We start from the raw sequence: 25,067 nt of genomic DNA on the forward strand, positions 1-25,067 counted from the left end.
TAGGCACTCAATCATTTTTCAGCTGAAATGGGCATTAAAACTTGGAGCCACATTGCAAAATGCACATACAGAACAGAGGGATTCTCCATTACAATTGTGGGATAATTCAGATAAGTCATCTTTGATCCAGTTATACAGTGGGGAGGGATAGGCAGAAATGTGCTGTATGGGAGTGGCAAGAAATTCTCAAATTTAGCAGCTGATAGTATGAAGAAAAAGAACGTAGGAATACTTCACCTACCCCCAAGCTACATCCAGAGCTTAAAATCCAAAGTTTTCAGATTCTGGCAATTTATCTATGAGACTTGCAAGGACAATCAGTACTGATTAAATATTGAAGCAATCTAAATCAAGATAGCATCACTTCCTGTGCTTTCTAGTTACTAAAGACCTGTGTCTCCAGCAGCAGTAGCAGGTCCATTGGCATCTGTGCAAACTGTCCAAGGAAAGCACCAGTAGCTCTAAGCTGCTGTTGTTTGAGTGCAGACTCCCTGAATGCATCTTGATAATCTTAGAGATAAGCTGAGTCCTACCTGTCCAGTTTGGTGTGTGTTGCATCTGGTCATCTCCCCCCAGATGTGAGGTTAGTGCTGTGTGTTGGTGTGTGTTGTGGGCTGTTGCAGTGCTTGTGGAGTCCAGGACTGTCTCTACATGTAGATCTCTCCCAGTTCAAGAGGCCTCTTAGTACCATAAAGTTTAGGATCAGGTGGGTTTTGGATCTCAAAATAACTTCACTATTTGCTGAGACTTCCTAACTGCCAAAGTTTGGATGAATGGAGGTTTTCTGATTTTATTTGAAGTGTCAGGTTCATACTGAGGAAGGTGCCAAACTGGAAGGGAGAGACTGAATCTTGGACAGTCATGATTAAACACCCAGTTTGCTGCTCAGTTGGGGATGAGTAGTAATCTTAGAGTGATGGGACACCACTACATGGAAAAATGCTGATGCCATCTTTTAATACAGTAAGAGCACTTAGATGGTTCCATGTTATTAAATGCTACTGAATGATAGACAAAGTAAAGAAGTTTTGATATTTTAGTGTCTCTCACTGAACTTACAAAGCAAGAATGGTGAAGCTCTTTGGAGCTTTAGATCACACACTGACTGGCTGCTGGATCAAGAGGAATTCATTTCTGGCTACAGTAGGTGCTGTAAGAAGCAGACAAGGATGTTTTCTTTCTCCAATTCGTTATAGAGGATGAAAGCACTCAGTGATGTACAGCAATGAATTAGACCAGTGACGAATTTCTATGTCTGTCTGAATATGTGGAGTGTATAGAAATGGGAGCAAAAAAAAATCTTTCTTTTCAGCCCCCTCCCCCCACCCCTTTCTTTGGGGGAGTGGGGAGGAACTGTGGTTTTGTGGGGGTTGTTTTGTTTTGCTGCAGATCAAAACCTAAGTGAATTTACAGGGATGTCTTTTGAGATGGTCTTCTCCCAGGCATCCCAGCTCAGACTGAGAATAACTTGAAACTGCTTTTACTTTTTTGTCAGACTTTTTGACTGTGATTCTGGCAGGAGACTCATGCAGATGCAGTGGTCTGTCTGCATAGAGCTGCAAGCAATATCAGGACCTGTATTGTTTCATTTTGTCTTCCATAATTGGAAATAAATCCTCTAGATTGAAAATAAAATGTATGGTTTGTTGCATATGGGGGAAAGTCTGACCAATGTAATAGTGTTGTATTTTTATATTTGCTGAGATGAATTGATTCACTTTCTTGCATTTCATTTGCAGAGCTACTTTCCAGCTCTGCTCAGCTGGACAAGATGAAGAGAATGGCATCCAAGTAGGAATTTTCTTACCCAAATCTGTAAGCTGTTTTCAGCATTGCTAATGTGCAGGCTGCTGTTTTGTTCTGACATAGTATAGGTGAGTTTAAATTAAGAAACCTATCACTGAGTTTTTGATGGCATAATTTGTTACCCTAAATTTTAGTGTGTTGTATTTCTTTGCACCAAGGCTGGTTTTTCTTCGACTTCATGCCAATACAACTGTCCAGGGTTCACCCACCAGTATTTAGTTTGGTGAGAATCAGCAAAGTGCCTGTTTTTCCCCTAATGCAATGCATATATTGACCTTTCTAGTGTTTTAGTAGCACTGATGCATTTGTCTGAATCTTGATATATGCAGAGAGCTAAAGGTCTTGTGTATGAGTATAAAACACCCACAACTGCTCTAGGCTTAATCTCTTTGCCCAGCAAGGTGTAATTTGCATGTGTAGCCCACTGGCATGAGTGTAATTTAGGTAACCTGTGTCTGATACAGAAGGTGTGAATTATTATAGCCACTAGAAACAAGCCTTAGTACTTTATTCAAGTTGGTGCTTGACATGCTTTTAGCTATGGAGTTCCCTAGTGTACTGCCTGTGGGTGGTGGTTGTCTATTGCTGTTGGATATTTTTATAAGCAGAGTACAAAAAAAGTATTTTTTGAATGCTACTTCAGTTTTTGCAGTAATGAACTGAAACCTGTGAACATCAAGTGAGGGCACCACTGATGTCCCAGCAGTTGTGCAGACTGCCCAGGGGGATGCACCTGAAGGATGCTCTAAGTGTCTGCAGGATTCGAAGTAGACTTGGCTGCTGCTTGCCCAGCTCAGTTTGTGGGCAAACAAGCTGTTCCACATGTCCATCTCCCTGCAGGAGTGCTTTTAATGCTGTTAGTTTCTGGAGTGCTTGCAAAGTTCAGGGTGCCTTTGCAGGTAGGTCTCATTCAACTGTAGGAATCTCTCTGCCCGCATGAAATTTAGGACTAAGGCTGGGCTTGTTTCCTTCTTAAAATGAAGACTTGGAACCCAAGATGTGACTGTTGCAACAGACCAAGCTCCAGTGACTGTCCTTGCTCAATCACTATTTACACAGAATGGAATAATTTGGCTGTTTTGCAGCAGGCAATGTGGGAAGAAGGTACCCTCTGCATTTGTAGATTACTTGTTTTATTTTCTCTCGCTGTGGTGATGCTCTCTAGTGTTATGTAAAATATCAGTTCATCAGACAGAACCCACAGGAGCCAGGGAAGTTCAAAGCACAGTTACTTTCAAGAGACTCCCTAATGCCTTAAGGGAGTAAACTTTGGCAGACGTTGTAGGTTTACTGTGTCCCTAGTCAAAAAGTTGTTGCTGTTTGGCATGCTGATGGGAGTATCCTTGAATAAACATAATACAATATTTACACTCTGATTAAAAAAAAAAAGTCAAATACACTGTTCAGAGAAAAAGGCTCTGATAAAAAGAAGTGGGGTGTTTTTTTCCTAAAGCTTTCTGTTTTGTTATGTTTTGTATTTACTACTATTGTTGCATGGCCATGGGAATATAAACTTGTAAACTCTCTAGACTTAGGAGGTAACACTTTTCATATTTCACTGAGAGATTTGTAAAACTGAGTCCTTCCAAATGTGTTCCCTGAATATGGATGTTATATGCCAAACGCCTGATTCTGTGTGAACCATGGTAATGGACTACTTTCCTCCTCTGTTGTGCCAAGCTTTTTTGTACTGTTTGATGCATCTTAAATATTTTCTCCATTTACCCTTTCTTGAGCTCTTGTTGTAAACAACTATGTTTATAAACCTACCTTAGGACTAAGGATAAGCATAATAAAGCTAAAAGTGCAAATTTCCATAACTTGCAAGCTAAAAGCACAGCAATGTGAGGCATTCTGACATCTCATGAATGTTGACATGATGGTCTTAGATTAGGATTCATTTACAAGAATGACTTACTTTAATCTTTGCATCACGGGAGTGGAAGTGTCATGCAGTGAGGATTTTAAGAGGTCTTGTATTTCCTGCTGTTGATCTTTCTGCTCTAAAGGCCACAAAGCAAAGACTCTTATTTTCATTCGTGCAGAAGGTGCTGATTTATGTGCCTGTATTACTCTCTGGACAACAGGAATAACGATGCTAAGGCTAAGAAAGAGGACGAAGCGTCCCTGTGGCGAGTACCGCGTCACTGTGGGTCTCCGGGCGGTGCGAGGGAGCTGTTTGCACCCGTAGTGGGGACCCCGGGCTGTGATTTGGGGCCCTCCTGGCACTGACACCTGCAGGTGGCAGCACCTTCCTGTTCTATGGGATGCGCTGCCAGTGCCTGGCTTCCCAGTGTCACTGGGAAACTGAAAATTAAAAACGTCTTCCTACCCCCTTTTTAAGGTCAACATTCTCCTTTCCTACGATGTAAATGTGAGGCAGGACTTGTTTGACATCTCTGTCAGACTGGCTTGTTCTTTGTCTATTCTCGTTAAGCGTGGCTTTTTCCTTTTGTTCTGGGTCAGTTTTTCTCTTTGTATTTTAATCCACTCTGTTGTCAGACTTCCAAAGTCTAAGGTCTGTTTGAAGGTAGAAGCAGGGAGTTGGAGAAGGGCTCACTGAAATGTTGTACTGACAACTTGGCAAGGAGGAGCAATTAATGGGTATTGTTCATCATTTCTACTGCTGTTTGAATACATGTAATGTTGTTGGACCCGGAAAAGGTCCAAAATTGCTGGAAACAAAACAAGTGATGTTTTGCCTTTTAACAATGTCATTCTGATTTCATTGGGATCTTCCTTCTCTGAATTAAGGCTGTTGGAAGACAGACATTGTTATCAACTTGAATAATAAATGTGTTCCATTAATATATGAATATTAATAAGAGCAATTAAATAAAAAGTCTTAAATTTGTTCTAGCAAGATAAAAAGCCAACAGAGCAATAGCAAAACAGTGGGATAAACCAGAACAGTAAGAGAATTAGTTCTAGAAAATACTGAGAGAGGACTGAGGATTTTTTTTAATCTAACTGCATTAACTGTTATTAAAATTAGGCTGCTTTTTCACTAAAAGATGAAATCATGTCTCTAGCTTGTCTTGAGGGAGAACACATAACACTTATACCATCAGGGCACACTCTCATAAGGATCATCTTCCAGGGCAACTGCTGCTGTACCTCACGGCTTGGTGTTTAAATTGGAGTCTGCACGAGGATCGAGAGTAGGCAGTGGCCAGAGACAGAGGGGATGGAAAGATACTCACATGACTATTCACAATAAGCCAAATCAACCAAGGCAGAGATGGAAGCAGGTGTCCAGTGTCTCTTGTGTTGGCTTTCTCTGCCCAGGGTTTCCCTTTTCATGGAGGATTTACAGCTATGCAATTAGAGCAGTCTTGCACTGCACGAAGCAGCTAGAGAGGTATTCAGTCTACTGTGTTTCTCTGCTGGTGGTAGGTAAAGTCACTGTTCCAGAATGACACTGGCAATATTGCTTCAGATAATGCTGTAGCTTTATCTGCCTGGCTGCTGCCCAGTATCTGCTGCTTATCTCAGCAGCAATTTCAGACTGCTTCTCTAGATTTGCCCGTTGCAGTGGAAAATGAGGCCCATGTGTGTTCTCTATAGCTGTATCATGGATTGTATCACACATACTAAATCCTTCCTCAAAAGGAATCTGAACAGTACCCTTTTCTTGTGTGAGGGATCCATAATACTCAACAGCTTTTCTTCTGTTAGATGAAACTAAGAAATGCCACAATTCTGGATGTCATGTTCCTTCATAACATGGAAGATCAAAATACATTGTTCATACTATCAGTAAGTAGCAGTACATTTGTGACAATGACAGGTTCTGCCAGCAAAATTCAAGTGCCATGCCTGCTAGGAAGCTGAATGGTATGCAACAAAACACTGGTTGTGGATAGGAGGCACTTCTGTCTAATGCAATTTAAACTAGGCTGTAACAGATTTGAAATCTGCCTCCAAACACAGACTGTAGAATTCTTGGGAGGATGATTAAAATAGTAGTTCACTCATCGTGTTTGTGTTTAAAGCCTCTTATTCTGATGTCTTCAAACACACTATGAAAATGTTTTGCTGTAGTCTTCATGTTCAATTACCATCATCTGCCCTGTTCCACACCTCTTGTGCATGTAACTTTGATGTGAATTACCAGAATTATCCTGCGTGTGCACACGTCCTTGTTAAAATATGTGGGTCAGTGCTGCTGTCTCCTCTGCTAACAGCCCTGATTCTCATCTCTATCAACTGCCCTTTCTAGAAATCGAAATAATACCCCTGGCCAGTTTGTGTTGTGCTTAGAAAGTACATTACGCACGAGGATGTGTCCTGCCACAAAGAATTGTCATTGAAGTTAACATGATACCATATGCAGTTTCTGAGGGTTTGCTTCACTCTCTGTTTGCAAGGCATTTTTTTCTCTCCTACGTACACTGATTGTTGATATCTCTTCTAGAACAGAAAACAAACTGCAAGGTACTAATTTTCCTGTTTAGTGGTGAGGTCAGTGTAAAGGTGCTTGACAAGTGAAACCCTCTCCTGTCATGTTAATGCAGTTGTTGAGAGCGAACCCCTGTAGGCACCTTAACGACTCCCTATGGAAAATGGAGGTGCAGAGCCTGGGCTCCTCCTTGGTCTTACAGTAATAGTGCAATGATCCTTCTGTTCACTGTGTAACTGTGTGAAGATGTCCAGTAGTGGGACTCCATAGGGTTAAGCTACAGCTTGTCATGATCTGATTCAGGCTGGAAAGCAGTAACAAACAATACTATTGATGAATTACAAGTTATCTTCAACCAGGAGAATTGTTATTTGTCTACTAAAATTAGCAAATCTGCTAGACTTACCTTCAGTTTCTCTACCTTGACTCTTAAAAGCTCCTAGTACCCTCCAGAAACAGTAGTATGTGGGCATGCAGTTAATTCTTGAAGAATTTAAGTAGTAATTAGCTGTGGTTATTTGAACATCACTGTTCATGTCTAGCTCCTATTTATCAGACATGTTGAGTGGAGAGCAGAAGATGCAACTGTTTGATGATGAAAAGAATAAAGGTTTGGGGAGAATAATACTTCAGTGTCCTGCAGTCTCCCTCTCCTAGCTCTTTTAAATCCCCCTCCATAATTTTTTGTACACTGAGCATCAGTGTTTTATCACTAAGATGTAAGGTAGGAACTAGACCAGACTCCTTGATGGAATCTAGTCCTTTGCTGCCATATGCCACTGTATCATGTAACCCTGCCAGTGAAGCTATAGAATTCTATCTTTACCATCTTGCCAACTTTGACTTTTCTGCATCTCTTTCGATGTCTAGAATTCACCTAGTCTTCCTTCCTAATTATGCGTAGAAGCATCTCTGCACATACAAACGAAGAGAATACACAAACCACAGATTTTAGTGTGGGAGTGCCCAATTTTGATGATACCTGTCTTCCACAAATTCAAGGGAAAGGAGAAAAGAGCTATTCTTGCTGTGACTATTGAAATGTGAGATGGGCCAGACTCTTTGAAGCTGAGGCTACCACGCTTTTGCTGCGTTTTGGTCTCAGAGTTGCTACTACAAAATTGGTGAATATATTTGAAATAGAAGCATCACATGGAAAATTTCATATTATTTGCTTCTTTACTAATTATATTTAAATATTTTTTTAACACAGTGATACAATATTCAGTAATTTAGTTATTGTTATTGATCGTGTCATGGGAATTCTGAATTAAGACTTTTTGATAAAATCCAGATGAATGTAAAATTCCTTTTCACTTACATTGTTATATAACACATGACACTAATTCTTCTGTCCAGCTACAGAACTGATAAAATGAAAGTCCCTTTTGGTCCCTCTCCAGTTTTGTGCAGAGGTCCAAACTGGGATGTTGTGATCTATTCCTTGTGAATTGTTTTCTTCCAGAAGGTAAAATCTCAAAATGGTCTTGACTGAAGAATTTTTCCACTGGAAAATACCAACTTGACAATGATAGTTATGGAATCATGACGTCCATACTAGAGTGTTTTGGGATAAGTCCCAGGTTGTGACTCTTGGGAGTTGGAAGCAGAATTGTGGCAGATTTTTCATCAACAATTCCTCCTTAGATGACTGCTGAATGTGAAGCAGAGCCAAACTGGTACTCAATTAATTCTGCAGAGCCTATTTTACTGTAGATTTTTTTTTCTAGGTTGTATATAGATAGTTTTATATGACACATACATCTTTATTTGGAATTAACTCCAAAATGGTGCTTAACCTTTTTTTTTTTTGTTTGTTTGCTCTTTCTGGCTTCTGTGATTAGTGAAGTTAACACAGCATCTTTTGGGCATAGGTTCTGAAGATTTCAGATAGAGATACAAAAATATTTTTTCATACAGTGCTTTCCCCGTGGTTCTCTAGTACCTGTGGTGTAAGTCATGAAGGCTGAGATTTTTCAAGGAACACAAAACCCCCCAGAACACTCCACCAAAATAAAAAAAACTTTCAAATTTTCCAACCCCACAAGGCTTTCATGGAAACCAGGAGCTAGGAAGTGTTTCAGTCGATTAAATAATGGACTGTATTGCAGTCTGTGATACAGACATAGTGAATACCTTGTTATTTTTCTATGGAGAATGGTTGTGATTTCAAGAAGTTTATGCCTTATCTAAATGATAGGATTGCACATTCGAGGCTGCATGGGAAATAGTGAACAGTGACAGGTGTCTTTATTTTTTCATTCAGCTCACTTTTCTACCATGATCAAGATTGCAATAAATTGAAAATTGCTATGAAGTCACAGCAGAGTCAAAACAGTGTCACTTTGATTATTCAGAGGCCTGCTTTTTTAACAAAAAGAATTTGCAGGATCTAAATATTTAAACAGCATTTCACCATACAAAAGCTGGAGAAGTTACAGTAATAGTTTCTGCATCTTTCATTGCTATTCTTTTTAAATTGAAAGAGCAGGTCACTTAATGGTATAATGTGATATCAGACACTCTCTTTCCTCAATAATAAAATGGGGGTAATACTGCAAAGGATTATGTTGTAGTGATTCATCTTTATAAATTCCTACAGAAATGGTAGGTGCTATTAGGATGATATGGTAGTTTCTCTAAATTGGTATTAAGTGGTACTGAAAGTCTCTCAAAATACCTGTTCCTTCTGCATTTCCAGACATTAGAGATTTAAAAGTTTGGATAAACATCTGGACTGAACTGAGCTCTGTCTTTTTTAAAAGTTACCCTAAATTACAGAGGAAGGAACCTTATATTGTGATAACCTTCTGCCTGAAGGATCCTGAAGTACTCAGGAATCAATATGCAAACTATATATAGATTACACCCGCTCTGTCAAGTTAGAGCACTGTTTGGCAGAGCACACTGTAACAAAACAAAATGTGATAGAAATCAAAATGGAAAAACATAATGTTAAACTCAAAATACTGGGAGGAAAGTAGTCAGAGAGAAAGTAATCGTCAGCTGGGACCTGGGAGGAAATTGGGAGGTACAGCTTTTTTTCCCCACACAAGGTACCATGAGAATTGGGGTCTGAACTCAAAGGCTCAGAAATGCCTTTATGGCTCGTGTGAAAAATTGCAGCTCCAGGCAATTTGCTGGGATGTAGGTTAAATAATGTTTCATATAGAAGAATCACAACTGCCTGTTTGTCAGCATAACATCACAAACCCCATGCATTTTAAACTGATACATAGTTGACAAAATGTGCTGCTTACCAGACTCTGTGGAGCTCTTGCAGTGGGAACGTCTTTGGAAGGAGCTCCCTTTTTTAACCTTAGTCAGCTTGAGTGAGCTGAGATTGCAGTATATGGCTAATATCACTTTTGGAAACAAAAATAGATGTTTTACAAATACACTTCATCTAAAAAAAAATCAAGCATGGAGAGACATTGACTAGAAGTTGCTTCTTTTACTTTTTACCTTGTGTCTGTTTTTGACTCTTTGCAGCAGAGAATAGATGTGGCTCATCTGAATTAGCAAAAGCTGCTTCTCATCCTGCCTTCTTGCTCTGATAAAAACACTGGTAAGAGCAGTCTGACCTACACTATTGCTTCTAATTTTCTCATTTTTAGCAAAACAATGAAGCTTGAGGAATTATGCTTTCTGCTTTTCAGCCACAGAAACCTATTACTGCTCAACAATATGTTGGAAGATTTGCTGTAAATCTTAACTATCTAAAATAAATGCCCAGGGTTTAATATTTTATAAACAGGGGAGCTGCTTGCAGAGATGGAAATGATAGAAGTTCTGTGTTTGTTTGCATTCTATCTAATTATCATAGCCAGGCTGTTAGCAGGCTGTTTGTATCTTAGTTCTCTGTCTGGTGCATGGGGTACATGACTGACCAGTGAGTTACAATGTGCTGTGCTAAAATTCCTGCAAATGGCAATTTAGCAATAGCAGTTTAGAAGCTCATCAGTGAAAGCTGGTTGTGCTGAATCAGTCAAAATGTTACATTGTTTCCTATTGAATATATTTGCTAAAATTAATTATTTAAATGTCCAATGATTCTCTTTCCCTCTTCAGAATAATCTGTTTTCAAGTGGTCCTAAGAGAGCATAACACGTTTTCTTCCCTCTGCCTTTTAAATATTTCACCAAGTTTTTCTGTCACTGTGATAATTAAAGAAATTGATAATATGTCTTTAGAGGAAGGCCAAAGGGCCCTAAAGGGCAGTATCTGTTCTTTTCAATCACTGCTTAGCATTTGCCAATAAATAAAGAACTGCTTCTTAAAGGCAGGAAAAGGTTTAATCTACACAAACCAGCCACTGTGTGAGTGCCTGTCCTCTGGAACAAGATTTTGTGCTTAGCCCTTCTTAGGGCCATGGCCCTCTTCCGAAAGTTTGAAGTCCTTTTACCTGGAAATGGGTTCCTAAAAGCTTCATGAATCTAAGATTTTGTCAGTGAGTGGAAAGGCATCATCAGTGAATAGGTGAATGAATTTAGGTGGTTAAAGAAGGCTCAGCAGTCCAAGTTTGTAAATGAGTGAATTAAAATACAGAATCATCCCCCCGAACTCCAAAGGCAATTCTTAAGATCTGCAGTGCTTAAGGAAGTAAACTTGGGATGATATTCCTATAGCTAATAACATGAATTTACATGCCTGACCCACATGTCTATGTATGCCTCCTTCAGAGCAGAGAAGAGTGATGTTGTTTGCTAGTACTCAGCTCTGGAGAGACTGTGTATGACTTGTCTGATAGCTTGAGAAGAAACTTCAGCTCTAAGGGAAGGATTTCTTCTTGTTTCATTGGTGTCGGGGTCAAGCATGAGCCTCAAAGGAGGCTGAACGGTGCTTTTTCAGGGATAACAAGTAGAGACAGGTTGATTTCATAAGACTTAAAAAGAAGAACTCTAAGCATGCCTGCTGCTGATGGTAATGGCTCTGGATCTGATGGTTTGAAGAAATGAGGAGCCTTTGATATGAGAACCATAATTGATTATGAATCATCTTATATAAGATGAAAAAAACCCAATTTGCAGACTCACAAGTCAGAATGTGCTGCAACATAACCTCAAACAATGTTCTGTATGTTAGTTTTCTCTAGGGGTATTACAAAAAGGATAAGCTTCACAGAACTCTGTGCTTGAAGGGTGCAGCACTGATCTAAAGAATTTGTATTCAGCCAATCCAAAAAAGGAGGTAAGCATGGCCTTGTAATCCTGTCTTCATAACAGTAGTGCAAACAAATACTAAAAACATCCAAAAAAGTGTAGTTTTGGGCAAAAATTCCTTTATAGTAATATTTCTTAGTGCAGGCTGTATTCGTTTTGTCCCCTTTTTTTCAATCTCATATGTTGCTTTAACTCAAAGCATGCAGTATTATGTTTTCTTCCAAAAAATCAAGGTTCTGAGGTGGTTTTTTTCTCCTTCCATACTTTGTAGAAAACAAATATTTAAGAGGTAGAGACTACTTGACTGATTTGTGATTATTTTTGAAAAAATTCAGTGCCGTTTTGAATTTTTTTTTAAAAAATATGCTCAGATTGTTTACCAGCTGGAGCATGTTACAGACTAGACCTACTCTGATCAGTTTGTGAGGTACTGTATCAATTGATGTGCCCGGTTGTTTGAAACCGCGGTAATAATTTGCTGCACCACTGTGTCACATGTCACATCCTTGTTCGTTGCATTCCAGTCTTCCCCATGAGCCCCGTCTAATTTCATATAACTGTTCACAGGCCTCTTTCCAGATTATCTGTTTGCATCTCTCTTTTGTGTAATTTGGGTGAATGAATTTAAAATCAGATGAGGTGAGCTGAATTTACTTGTAAACCTACACATGTGAAAAATCACAGTTGTTTGGCCTCAGAAAGTTTAACAGAAAACAACTAAAGCTGTCGGTATGTTTAGTTAATCTTTAGAATTACATAACAAATAGACTTTTGAAGGAATACGGGTCAAATATTTTTTTCTTTTTGTGAATACAAATAGCTGTCTCAAGCAAGCAAGCCTGACCGCCTTTCAATAATGTCATCCTTAACTGTAAAGATTTTTCTAAGAACTAGAGGGTCACTCCTGAGCTGGATGGTGCCCATCCCTTCAGCGCTCAGGTTCCAAGGTCCAGATGGTGGCAAGCTGCAAATGGATATTTTGCAGCTGAAACATCTATCCCCTTGGCAGACCCGAGAGACACTGGTTCTGGCAGATTTAGACTTGTCTCTGGCTATTTAGCAGAGTTGTACAGTTAATGGGCTGGTGGACAATTTTGTCAAACTTGCTATTTTCTGGTGGCTCGTTTATAATTCTGGGAAAGGAGCGCACAGTTAGTCACTTGTGAATAATTGGAAATCCTCTTGAGATCTCAAGAAAAACACTTTCATTGTTAAATAGGGTTGATTTGCCTGTTTATTTAGGTAGCCTAGATAGAATCTCCATATCGACCCTTGAATGCTCCATATATTTCTCCAAATTGGATTTTGCCCTTGTGTGTGTGTCTGATGTGTTTTAAGAGGCCAAGGTCTTAATTACTGTTATTATGCCTAGTTTACTATATGATTATAGTTGATATTAATTGAAATAGGGACCTTGCAAATTGGCATTTGCAAGATCTACAGGTTTTAGGGCTTGCATGTGCGTTTTTGTTTGCATTCACAGGTACATAGGTATGAAATCTTTGTCATTAGTTGCATTTATGATTTACTTCTTATTAGATCTGCTAGCTGATTTTCTGGATGCGGAAATTCTTGACCAGCCTCAAACCAAAGTAAAACCTAACTTATCCAATTACTGTCTTAAATACCAATCTTCAATGAGAAACCTATTGCCAGTATCTATCAGGCTTGTAGATGGGAGTGTCATTGAAAAGAAATGTGCTCTACCTATCCTATAGGACAGACCTCACTTTTTTTTCACACTGCAGTCCCCTGATACAATCACAGTCATTTTTTATGAACTGTTTGAAATTGTTTTGGACAGTTCTGCCATGAACTAGAAAGTTAAAACCTTCATCTTCCCCCAAGACTTGCATTATGATTGCCCAGCTTTACAAGTAGAAATGTGTACAAGTAGCAGTGATAACAGTTTTAAGACACATGGCTGATGCTGAATGCACAATGATATAACATTAAGGATATATGATGTCCCTGGATAAAGATGATATGAATGACTTGCTCATGTCTTCCTAAGCCTGTGCAATGGGGGTCTGACATACAGATAACATCATGCAAAGAGATAGGTGTAATGCATACCCACACAGAAAAACATGTGCTTGAGAGAGATTGTTCAATGGTTGGGAAAAGACAATTTGTATTTTTCAAACTGAATTGTTTTAAAATTCTAGATGATCCTGGGATTGGTATTCTGTGCAGCACACTGGCATTTTGCTGTATTTTCCTCTCTCAATATAGTTTAATCTGTATTAAAGCACTGTGCTGTCACAACTTTCATAAATTATTACACAGCCAGCCAATAGAAATTACATAAATACTGCAAATATAATCGTCTGTTCTTAGCAGAGAGTCTTAAAGGACTTTTAAACTAGTTACAACAGCAAGTGGTAATCCTTCTATTAAAACTTTCTTACCATGTTATAAGTTTGCTGTTATGCAACATTTTTCACTTTGTCAGCTCAGAACTGTTTTTCCGAAAGTAATCTAGACCTTGCTCTGCTGAGATGGAAATAAAGGGAAGTTTGTCTTGACTAAGTGCTCTGTTTTCCTGTGAATCTGAGCAAGTAGTAGTTAGAATGAAACATTGGAAACAACAGTAATTTACTAATCAGGAGAAAAATGGTTGTTATTGAAACATATCCCATGTTTACTGCAAAATTGATTTAAAGCGCATTTTAAAATAACAGTTCAAGAAAAATAGGCTCACAGTGGGCTCCAAATTCTAAGTGCAACTTTTGCATATATATGATTAAGTGCTGCAGAATGGACTTTGCTCATTGAGGTCTCTTAAGGGCAAGAAGATAGCAAGGAATGTGTTGTTGAATTAAACTGCTTTTGGAAGTCTGAGGAGCATTGAGCTCCCGATCAGACTTCTCATTGCCCTTGTGGAAGGCGCTGAAGCAAATAAAATGCTAGAAATAAACCTAAATTCTGGGATACTTTCACCCAAGTCCCATATTGTGCTTTTACTGGAGTTTTAATGACCACAGTGCTAAAATGTAATTAGCTTAAATTACCACTGGTACCCTCACAAAATAAAGACGACAAGGGAAGAATTATCCAGTGCTAGTGCTCTTCTTGGATCAAAACGGATTAAACATGGCTGTAAATCAGAAGTAAACTGAAGAACATAGTCCACTATCCAGGAGAATGAATAGCTGAAGAAATTAGATCAAACAAAAACCTAAGCAAAGAGAAATAGTTCAGTATACACTCCTCTGCAAAGCTTGTGAGGAAGGGAGCAGGAGCAGCTTTTAACAGCACTGGCAGAGTGGAGCCGTGTGTCATGCTGGGTATGGCCCTGGGCTGCAGTGGGGGCTTCGGGGGAGAGACAAGGACAGAGCTTGATTAATTCATAGCATGAATTATCTACCCTGAGATCAGCAACAGTTGTTGGGCACAAGAGTGACAGAAAGGGGAGATATGTTGAATTATATGTGTCAGCTGTGAAATAAGTTATATATACAGGGGTGGGCTTCACCCTGACAGATGTGGTGGTAGGGAAAAAAGAATTGAGAGTTTTTACTAGGAGCCAGTTTCCAAAGAAAATGAATTTCAAACTCTTGTGTGGCAAATAGCAAAATTTATCATGAGTAGTCTTCTCCTTTTTTGTATTTGTGTACATCCTGCTTTTATAGCTGTATGTACTTCACATGGTAATAAATATTCAAAGATTGCTTTAGAGTGGTCGCAGCCAAGTTGGTGCTGGTTATTCCAGATGGAAAGATCATTGCTTCTCAAGGTACTGTAACAAAAGACTTGGCAGTTCATAAGTAGTGTTCCTGCTGGGAGCAGGTGTCTTCAGTTTGACAAGATTGCACTTTATCCATGAGTGCTTGAAATGCACTATAGCTGGTAGCAGGTCAAACAGATCTGAATTTTTAAAGAGAGTGTTGTAAGACTTTGGTAATGAGCTTGAGGTGGTGAACAATGACATGCAAAACTAATTACCTGTTTACTAACGTCACAATAATTCAGCCATTTGTCTTGACTGGAGCCATGCTGAGCCTCAGCTCCCTCTGCCAAGCCCACTTTCCAGCCATTGAGTGATTGTATGTGAACTGTTCTGCTAGAAAGTGCCAAAAAAAGGGAGAAAAAAAAGCAGGAAAAGGGAATTCATTTAACTGCTACAAACCTAGATTTTAATTTACTGACCACGTAAGAGATTTAGGGATTAGATTTGCTTATATGCAGGGCATGTCTCTTTGGGAGCAGTGTGTTTTCAGTGAAGAGCATAAACCAGACACCCAGCAGAAGAGTTAATTATCTCAGTGCTAATGTTCTCAGACAAATAGGTACGGCATCGTAAGTATTAGCAATGAAGTGCTGGCTGGCAGACTAAAATCAAATTACCTCTACAAGTTTTATTGTTGAAATGTGGTTGCTACACTGCAAAGATGCAGGTTACAAACAGACACCCGAGAGCGGGGGTCCTGCGAAGCTGTGATGGATTCCTCCCTGGGAATTGCACACAAGCTGCTTTCAGTTGCAGAAATGACATCTTTGTGACTGTGGGCTGCAGAACTTAGGGTTAGATCGGCAACTTCGTGTGGTTCTGTGACCTGATGAACTCAACAGTTACCTCACTATAAACCAACAAAAAGTCATTTTGAAGAAGTTAAAAGAGACTGTAAAAGGGTGGCATTTTTTTCTTTAATCAGGAAACTCTTTGGCTACATTAGTTTATAGTTCATAAATCAGAACTTTTGTGTGATTTGGTTGATCTGGATATGTTGCCTTTCTTTGATTGTGTCAACAATTTATCTTTCTATAATTCAGTATAAAATTAATCTCTGAAGTGAACTATGTGCATTTCAAACTGCTAGGATTTAGTCAAAAAATAGGTGCAGAGTGCTTTGCTCTCTGCTTGGTTCCCCACTCCACTGAAACAGGAGGATCTCGTGTCTTCAGTTGGCATTAGGTCAGATGTTAATCTTACTGGGAGCTAATTCTACTATGGGTATGCTTTCTTACAACCACTGAAAGTAAAATGGATTACTCTTAGGGCTAGAAACTGGGTAAAAGTCACTAAAGGTAAGGAAAAAGGTAAATAGATAGAAAAAATTGAGTTTGTTTGCCTAATGTTGTACTGAAGGGAGGGGGAGTGTGTGTCCAAGGAGTGTGTTCTGAAAGATTAGTACCTGTCTCAGAAATGAAAATCCTTGAATAATAATAATTAAAAAAGAGTATTTGAAATGCACTGTAACTATCTAGAAAGCTTCAAATCAGAGCAGTCCATTGACCAGGACTTTTCCAAACATGATCAGGAGGAGATGGTGGAATTCCTCCATCTGTCTTCCCTGAGGAACCTACTTTGGCTGATGTTTGTAGCACACACAGTGTGCAGTGGGAGTGCTGGGCTCTCTGCTGAGCACACCGCCTGTGTGCTAGGGAACACAGCAGAGCTCTTGATCAAGCTAAGAGAGCTGGTTGTGGGACTGTTTTCTAATTGGTCTTGGCTATCACCTGCAATGTAAGCTGAACCAAGGTGGTGATACTGCAGCTGCAACCAGTAACCTCTCCCATGAGGCAGCTAAGTCCAGAAAAAGGTGTCTGTGTATGGTATAATTTGTTAGGCAAAGTAACAGAGCATGTGAGGACAGATTGTGTCTTGGTATTAGGATTAGGGAAACTTGAGTTGTGGTTACTACTTGGAGATTTTCTGTAATGACCCATCTCAATGTTGGTGGTATTTTTTTCTTTTTAGGTAGGTCTTGTCAAGATGAAAGACGACATTCTGGTGTTGCAAGAGCATTCTGAGTTGTGGACCACAATCAGACAGAGATATCTTACTTTGGTTTCTGTCCTGAGGAAATCTCTCCTGGATTTCAGGTACCCCCCTGTCCTCTCCATTTTCCTCTTTGCTAGTACTGCAGTTTCTCATTGAGTATGCTGAATTGCTCCCTGTTCAGTGTGGTGGTTCTTCTGAGACCCTTGTTTATCCCATACACATTCTCAGGAGATCTGCCTTACTCCTAGCACAGCAGCTAATTAGGTTAATCGTGTTGCTAAAGAAATGTTTATGGAACCACAGACTTGGGCCCAAGCAGAACAACCCATTCCTGTTACACCCACAAACACCTGGGTCAAGCCCAAGAAAATAGGGAAGGAGGAAGAGTAAAGGCTTTTCATCCTCTAATTTTCTTTAAATTCCAAGCAAGATATCTGCAGCCCTCTGTAAAACTCAAACAAATTCAGTATTTTAGATTAAGTCTTGCATATGACTGTGCTACTTGGCCTGGAAATGATGTTTTCACGTCCAAGCAGGATCTGAGAAATGAGACTATTAAGAGCAACTTACAGGAAGTGATCACTGTTGCTGTTGGAGATACCACAGGTATTGTCTCCCCAGTTTGAAGAAATTTACTTGTATGTCTTGAGTCTGCAGAATTTTCCTGGAAATGAACCAACAACAGAATTTCTCGTGAGATTTCTCTTATATCCTGGCAAGCTTCTTTCCTGGAGTGTGTTTGCAGGCCCCACAGGAAGAAGCTGATGAGAACAGTAAGAAAATCTCAGGAAAAATAGACATGTAAACTCTGAGATTAATTCTGGGGAAGATGTGGGTTGAGGTTAGTTTTTTAACCCAATTCAGCCATTCATAGACCTATAATTTTATCTAGAAAAGGGACAAATAGGATTCGTTATCTGAAACTGCAGAGGGTACTCTGTCTGGGTTCAATGGACTTTAGATCTGTTTTAGTCTGCAGAATCATAGCCTAGCTGATAAGCTTTTTTCAAATTCTAAATGGTTTGCCTGTACCAGCTGTACTCCTCATCTCGGGCTTTGCAAAGACATTCGAAATTTTCCATGTGCTGCAAATCTGGTAAAAAATAGTTTCTGATGTTTCTGATTTGAGTGGGAGACAGGAACTGAATGATACACTAAAACACAATACATAATTTTCATCAGTGAAAAGTAGTGAGTTGTTCAGTGCTAGTGGATAGTTAATAAGAGACCTTAGGAAGTAAGGTATATGGATTGCTAGAATGGATGACTAAATAAGTGTTCATAGCAGTATAATGTGAAACACATGCATGATTTTTATTTATTCTGTGCCTATAGACATGCGAAGCACAAATTTCCTTTTGTTCTGGATCAAAATGCTTCAAAGGAAAAAAAAAATCTATAGGAAGTGAGCTATAACATTTAGGAAATACAGGACAGGTTTAGGAGCTGTGGCAGATACCCCAAGCACAAGACTACAGAGATGAGATGCAGACAACTGGCATTCAGCCCATGAGTGAGGAGGTGAGCACTGACTGTGGGATCAGCCCAACAGAGGCCAGTGTCATACTGGTGATCAGGTGGGGAAAAGCACCAGGGCTGGAAACACCTGTAATTCTTAAACAAAAAATGGCAGTGAGAGCACGGAGCAGTTACTGTAATGGTGTTCATTCCCATTAGCTGGAATTCACATGTGACTCAGCCACATAAGAAAAACACATCAGAGCGACTGCAGGGGGGCTGCGGATCTTGTGATCATGTACAGTGCAGGGGCTATGGAAATCCAGCATGGATAGTAAATGATGGATGTGGTTTAGGAGCACTTGGGAGCTGCAGAATGTCATGCTGAGAGGCAGAATGTGATTATCTGATGATAATCTCAGCCTATGAAACCAGCTGCTGCTGAACCCTTAGCAAAGGGGTAAGGGAATAAAGGCTTACCTGAAATGATTGAATATTGGTAAGGCTGATTCTTATAAGCAGAATGTAGAGGCAGGAGGGTAAAATATTCACAGAAGGGACCTTATGGAGTGGTGTTGTCACGACTCAGCATTTGCAATACTTTTGCAGTGCAGTTCAGAGGTGAGATGTGTGACGGATTGTACCACAGGAATGGCTGTTTTACAGCGAAACAAAAAGCAACCTGAAGAAAGGTTCAGGTCCAAGGTGTGTGCTGTAGTTAAGCTATATATCTTCAGTGATGTGACAGGCAGTAATGCTCTGTCTGCTTCACTGTTGTTGAACACCAGGCTCCCAGTTTGCATGGGGAATTATCTCCCAAAACCTCCTCTTAGGTCATCTGCACCAAGGTTCAGGTATGACACAGAAGAAAAATACTAGATCCTGGTGCTGACCTGGAACAAATCCAAGTCAAAATTGCATGTCTTTCCATTGTTATACTTCTGGGTTTGGATCTGACCCAAGTGTAATGAAGTTGAGGGCATGAAACAAAACCAGCATGATAATGTGGATACCTTCTGTAGGTTGCTGCAATCTGAAGAAAATTCAGTTCAGCTGAAGATGTTTGTGACTTGACCCTGAATGATACCTGTGAAAATTATCCTCCTTTTTTTTTTTTTTTTTTTTTTTTTTTTTTTTTGTTCAAGTGACTGGAAACCCCTTAACTTTGGGATGTTTGAAACATGAAATAGGATTAAGATGAGTGTGCCCCATCAACAACTTGTGACTGTTCAGAGGTTTTGACTGATTTGTGTAGTCTAGGGTTAGATACTCTGTACATGTGCCCAGTGTTTACAGGGTGTTTGGTCGGTGGGATGCAGTTATGGGGTTGATTTGGGTTTGGTGGAAGAATCAGACCACCATCTCTTGTGTATCAAAGGAAGCACTACAAGGCAACAGACAAAGCACTTTAGCTGCTCCAGTTTCTTTTTTTCTGGTCTCATTCCTAATGTATATTTAAATTATATCAGATCTGAGGAATGGAAATGGTAGAGTATGATTTGAATGTTAATAGAATTTTAGTTTTCTCTGTACTTTTCTTGCATAAGTGTTCTTTGCAAGGATTGCAAATGAGGGAAGTGTGACCCTGCCATTTGTTGTGCATGTGTATTTTAAGACTTCTAACACATAACAAAACAAAAGAAGGTAGCTTTCCTTTAGGTGTGAACATGAATTGTATTTACTAAATATTCTGAAGAGACAAGTTCAAACCGGAGGAAAAGATGGAAGGACACCAGAGACATTCTGATCAAGAAAGATAGGCTTACGCAGAGATTTACCCTTGTACTCAGAGAACAGTGAGAAAACAGTCTTGATTTTTCTTACCATCACAGTATGTCAAGGGCAGTGAGCACACTTTGTCTCTTGATTTTTGCAAGCAATGGTGACACAAGCAGAATGTTATTAGAGAGAACTGGAATATTATTAGCATATATGTGGGTTTTTTTCAACTTTTAGGTTTGATTTCTGTTTGGAAATCTAATGCAGAATGCTACGTGTTTATTAGAAGCACAAGCTAATTGAGACCCACAACGTAATGGACAGATCCAGCTTCTCAGAAGCTTTGTACACTGGAGGCAGAGACAATCCTTCATGAATGAGGAAAGATGATGCAAAGCTGTCAGCTGCACATAAAAATTACCCCCAAATTGGAGAGACCAGATGGCTGTTAATGGCAAGTGTTTTTAACATAGCTTTATTGTCCCATATTGGGACATTAACTTGTCTCTCTGTTTTGTTGTTTTTTTTTTTTTTCCTAAAAAAGTCACTTTGTAAAAACGACACCTTGGCATGACTTGTATTTTTTTTGTTGTTTCCACATCTTGTTTTACTCAGATATGCTTACCCAATTTTCTGCAGTCGATGTGCTCAACAAGCCATTAGTGTATCTTTTTTTTTCATACATTCTCAGTATCTAGTAACAAAAAACAACTGTTTTTTTTAAGGACTACAATGAATAATTTTTTTTTTATTGGACTGATTCTGACTGCAAAGTACGAATAAATTTTGTCTGTTTCCATGTGCTAAACTGATACTTACAGGACTAAATACACAACATCAAACTTGCTTGGACTAGCAAAATTTCTAGAAGAAATAGAAAAATGCATATGGAACACCCTTAGCTTTTCTGTTTTCTTAACTGCAGGTTGAAAGCTAGCTTTTGGATGATTAAACTTTTCATTTGGTTATTTAGTGATAGACATCTTGCTGAACCCGAGCATGCTGCAACAAGCACAGGAAGAGTGTTTATTTAAAGCAGACACAAAAGATTGCACAAAGAGACCCTTAAACAAAACACAAATGTCAGCAAAATGGAATAAAGTAATCATGCACAATTTAAGACAGATAGAAACAGGCAGTAAATTGGTCACAGTTCCTGAATAATCCTTTAGAGAAGAGTCACCCTGGTGACTTGGGAAATCTGTTTGTTTGTTGCAGTTTCTTATCTTTTCCCGAAGGAAATGTAGGAAACTTCCATATTAAAGGCAGTGTGTCCACAAGGATGGGCCTGAAATTTGTTGATGGTCATGTGGGTAGCAGGGTCACCTCAGCAGTGCAGTGCTCAGGTGTGTGTTCCCTGGAGATTTCAGACTAACGAGGTGCAGCCCAGCCGAGGTGCCGAGTCGTGCTGTGAGGAGCTTGGCTGGCTTTGCCTTCTTCCCTGCTGCCTGGTGCTGCCGGTGTCTGAGCTGGCTCATGCATTTCAGGGCTTAGTTACAGGCTGCCCGTCAGAAAGGGCTGCCAGTCCCTCTGAGATGCAGGGTGATGGCTGAGACACTCAGCTTGTGCTGGAGCTTTGTGCTACTGTGGTTATGTTACAGAGATTTTTGTTCTGAGCTGTCATGAGCAGAGGAGACTTGAAGGGACCTTGTGGGGCCACTGCAACAGTGGGAACCATAAGATTTTAGCCAGGACTCTGCCCTTTTCTTACTCTGTGGGAAAGTAATCTAACCTTTCTGTGACCTGGGACTTCTCCTAAGTGAAGGAGCAGTGGCATTCGTTCTGAGACCTGTGGATTAGAAATACTGCGCAAATATCCAATTCTTTTTTTGTATGTGTGTGGAGCAGCTTGGACCTGGGAAAAGCCACATAGCTCTGTAATCAATTATTCTCTGTTCTGAACAAAACGGTAGTCAGCTTCTTGAACATCATCCAGCTTCCCTCTTCCTGCCAGTCTCAGCATCTATTCTTCTCTCCAGAGTCTTTGGCACAGCATTTAACCACACCAGAGTTTCACCAGTTGCAACATGCAGCTCCTCTTGAGTTGGAATGAGAGAAAGGCTCCAACGACATGGCAGGGAGGGAGAGAGTAGTCACTGCAGAGGACAGAAAACTAATAATAAAATAATACACAGAACTTCTCTTTCCTTTTTTTTTTTTTTTTTTTTTGAGAATTAAGAAAACGGAGGAGAATGGATGGAAGGAGATGGAGATTGAGAGAGATACTTGATGTTTTGACTGTTGTTCCAAGAACTGGTGCAGAGCAACTCATGAGGAATAGGAAAGAGACATTTCTTGGTCAAATAGCCTCTGAAGGGTCATTACCACTAAAGAGCTGGGAATCAGAAAATTGATTAGAATGTTAAGATCACTGAGAAATCCACTGGACTGTCGTCACATCAGCCTCACTTCTAGAAAAGCAGCTCATGTTGAGCTCATTCTGTCTGAATGGAAAAAAACAAGTCTTTCAGATGACTATCAGTATATGCTAACCTAAGGCCTATCTTCTGTGTTTTCATTGCCAAATTTCAGTTCCAGAAAGCAGCTGATGTGGAAGAATAGCAACTATGTTGCATTGTACTGAAACTGAATTTCATAAAGCAAGATGAAGGCAATAATAGGTGTGTTTTCTTGTTCTGCACTAGAAGTAATTGTACAGCTGTCAAATTCTCACTCAGGAAAACAGGTCCAGGACACTGCAGCACTGAATGTGTATTGGCCAGTACGACAGCTGTCAAATTCTCAGAAAACAAACCCATACACTGCAGAAGTACATCTCAGTGGACTAAGATAACTTAATTTCCATGTGTACCTTTGTATTTTCTGCTGCTTTCAAAACATCTGCTCCTATTTCATTGATCAGTAGAAGTGGCTGATTAGGGTTTTTCATGTATAGGCACGAAGTTGCTCCATGTAACCTGTTTAACAACAGGAAAGTGTCTGTAATGGCAGCAATGACCCATATAATCTAACTTTCAATGGACCATTCTCGTACTCTTTTAATATTGGCATTTTTAATTAAATATCTTCTTTTTACAAGTCAGTGACTAAATTGCAATTGTGAAGTAGGTAGTGTTGTAACAAGTGCTGAAAACTGATCGAAAGGAAAGGTTGGAAATAGTTGCGCACAAAAATGCTTTAGTTCCAGAGCTTTAAATCAAATTAAATGCAGGATCAAATTTTTCATTCACTAAATTCAGTGGAAAGCTCTGAGTGACCTATGCTGCTGTATAGATTTTAGAATCATTAAGAAGTCTAATTCTTCTAACACAGTATAATCTTTTCCTTTCACTAAGCAGTACCACAGCATTTTTTCTTGACTTTATCTGCAATGATTAGAATTTTATTTATTTTTCCTATAACATTGTAGCTGCATGTTTTGTCTTACTCCTTGGAATACTTGGTCAGTTTAAGTATTTGAAAAGTATGATTTTGAAGCAGTGAAGTGTTTACTTACACAATGACTATGATTCTTATGTTCTTTACAAGTATTGTTTTGATGTAGCTCAGAATGAGGCAAGGTTTCTTATTATGGCTAAGCTTGAAGGGTCCACTTATATGTAGCCATAAAAGTATTTGTTTCATACCACATAGGATTCTGAAGTTTCTAATGTGTAACCAACTCAGTGTTTCATTGAGCTGATTACTAAGAAGATTTTGCATTTGACAAAAATTTTACCAACCAGTTTAAAATTAAATTAGCAACAAGCTACAAATCATTTTCTGCATAAAGAAGCTTGTGCATCAACCTGATATTGTACATTTAATTTTTTTTGTAGTCTAGCAGTATCCAAGAGCCCTTGTTGTTGACTACAGCCCCCAGTGTCAGGTGGTGTACAAGCTCAAGTGAGGATGTGACAAGAGGCAGACACAAACTACAAGTGTGGGAATGTCGGGCTGTACAATAGGCAGTGATGGCAGCTTGTCAGCTGTTTAACCGTGGTTAAAGGCATGAGACTTTCAATACCAAGGCCATAAGAACAGGAACTAGTTAGTTCTTAAATATATAGGTACTGTAATAGCACTGTGTGTAATATATGGGTATTCCTCTCCTTTCAAATATATTCAAATCAGGGGTTGAGATATAAAGTAGAAACAAAATTCATTATCAGTTTGGAAAACAAAAATATAAAGATGGCAGCTTTCTGCAGATGCCAATTGCCAGTCATTCAGGATGAACTCTGAACCAGCTTTTGCTGCCTGTGGTAAAGTCACTGTGCATGCAACTTAATGAACATCTGGCTAGTGTGCTGTCAGTTCTTAATAGTACATAATATAGAGCCTATTCTGAACTGCAGAACAAGGAACAACACTTGCAGGTGTATGCCAAGCTAGAAGTTTCTGTCAGATGGTGTCAAGAATGTGGCTATTCAGGTCTTGCTGGAGACTTCAGCTAAATTCAGGCCATGGAGTATCTGAACCTGTTGGGATACTGTTCTGCCAGAGCCAGTTAGATTCCCTGTTCTCTTTTGTGTCCCAATGGATTGAAAAAGATTTTTATCAAAATAAACCTCATGAAACTATCCAACTGCTCATGTGAAATTTAAAAAGCACAGCAAGCTATGATGCCATGATTACTATCTCTGCTAGGTCACTTACTGAGTCCACACCTGAAATTCTGAGAGTCTACTGAATTTTCTGCAACTCTTTTCAGTGGATTTTAGCTCAGACTCTGCAGTATGTTTCAAACTCTGTCTGCTTTTACTAGCTTAGTCTACCTGACCACGAGGTAATTGAAGGAGGTGACTGAGACTATAAAATACTAACTAATCTAACTTTTTGAACTATGAAT

General features: G+C 39.4%; 1 long non-coding RNA gene across 1 annotated transcript in view; it reads left to right on the forward strand.

Annotated features, from left to right (window-relative positions):
* Window positions 1–1,804: 1,804 nt before the first annotated feature.
* LOC113993672 overlaps window positions 1,805–25,067 on the forward strand; it is an 89,230-nt gene continuing 65,967 nt past the window's right edge. Inside the window, exons 1-2 of the long non-coding RNA XR_005566789.1 lie at window positions 1,805–1,874; window positions 17,075–17,199. This is a non-coding gene — a long non-coding RNA (uncharacterized LOC113993672). The remainder of the gene's footprint in view (window positions 1,875–17,074; window positions 17,200–25,067) is intronic.

This window comes from Pipra filicauda, unplaced genomic scaffold (assembly GCF_003945595.2).
Source record: "Pipra filicauda isolate LSUMZ 115617 unplaced genomic scaffold, ASM394559v2 scaffold7_size6619720_pilon, whole genome shotgun sequence".
NCBI classification, from domain to species: Eukaryota; Metazoa; Chordata; class Aves; order Passeriformes; family Pipridae; genus Pipra; species Pipra filicauda.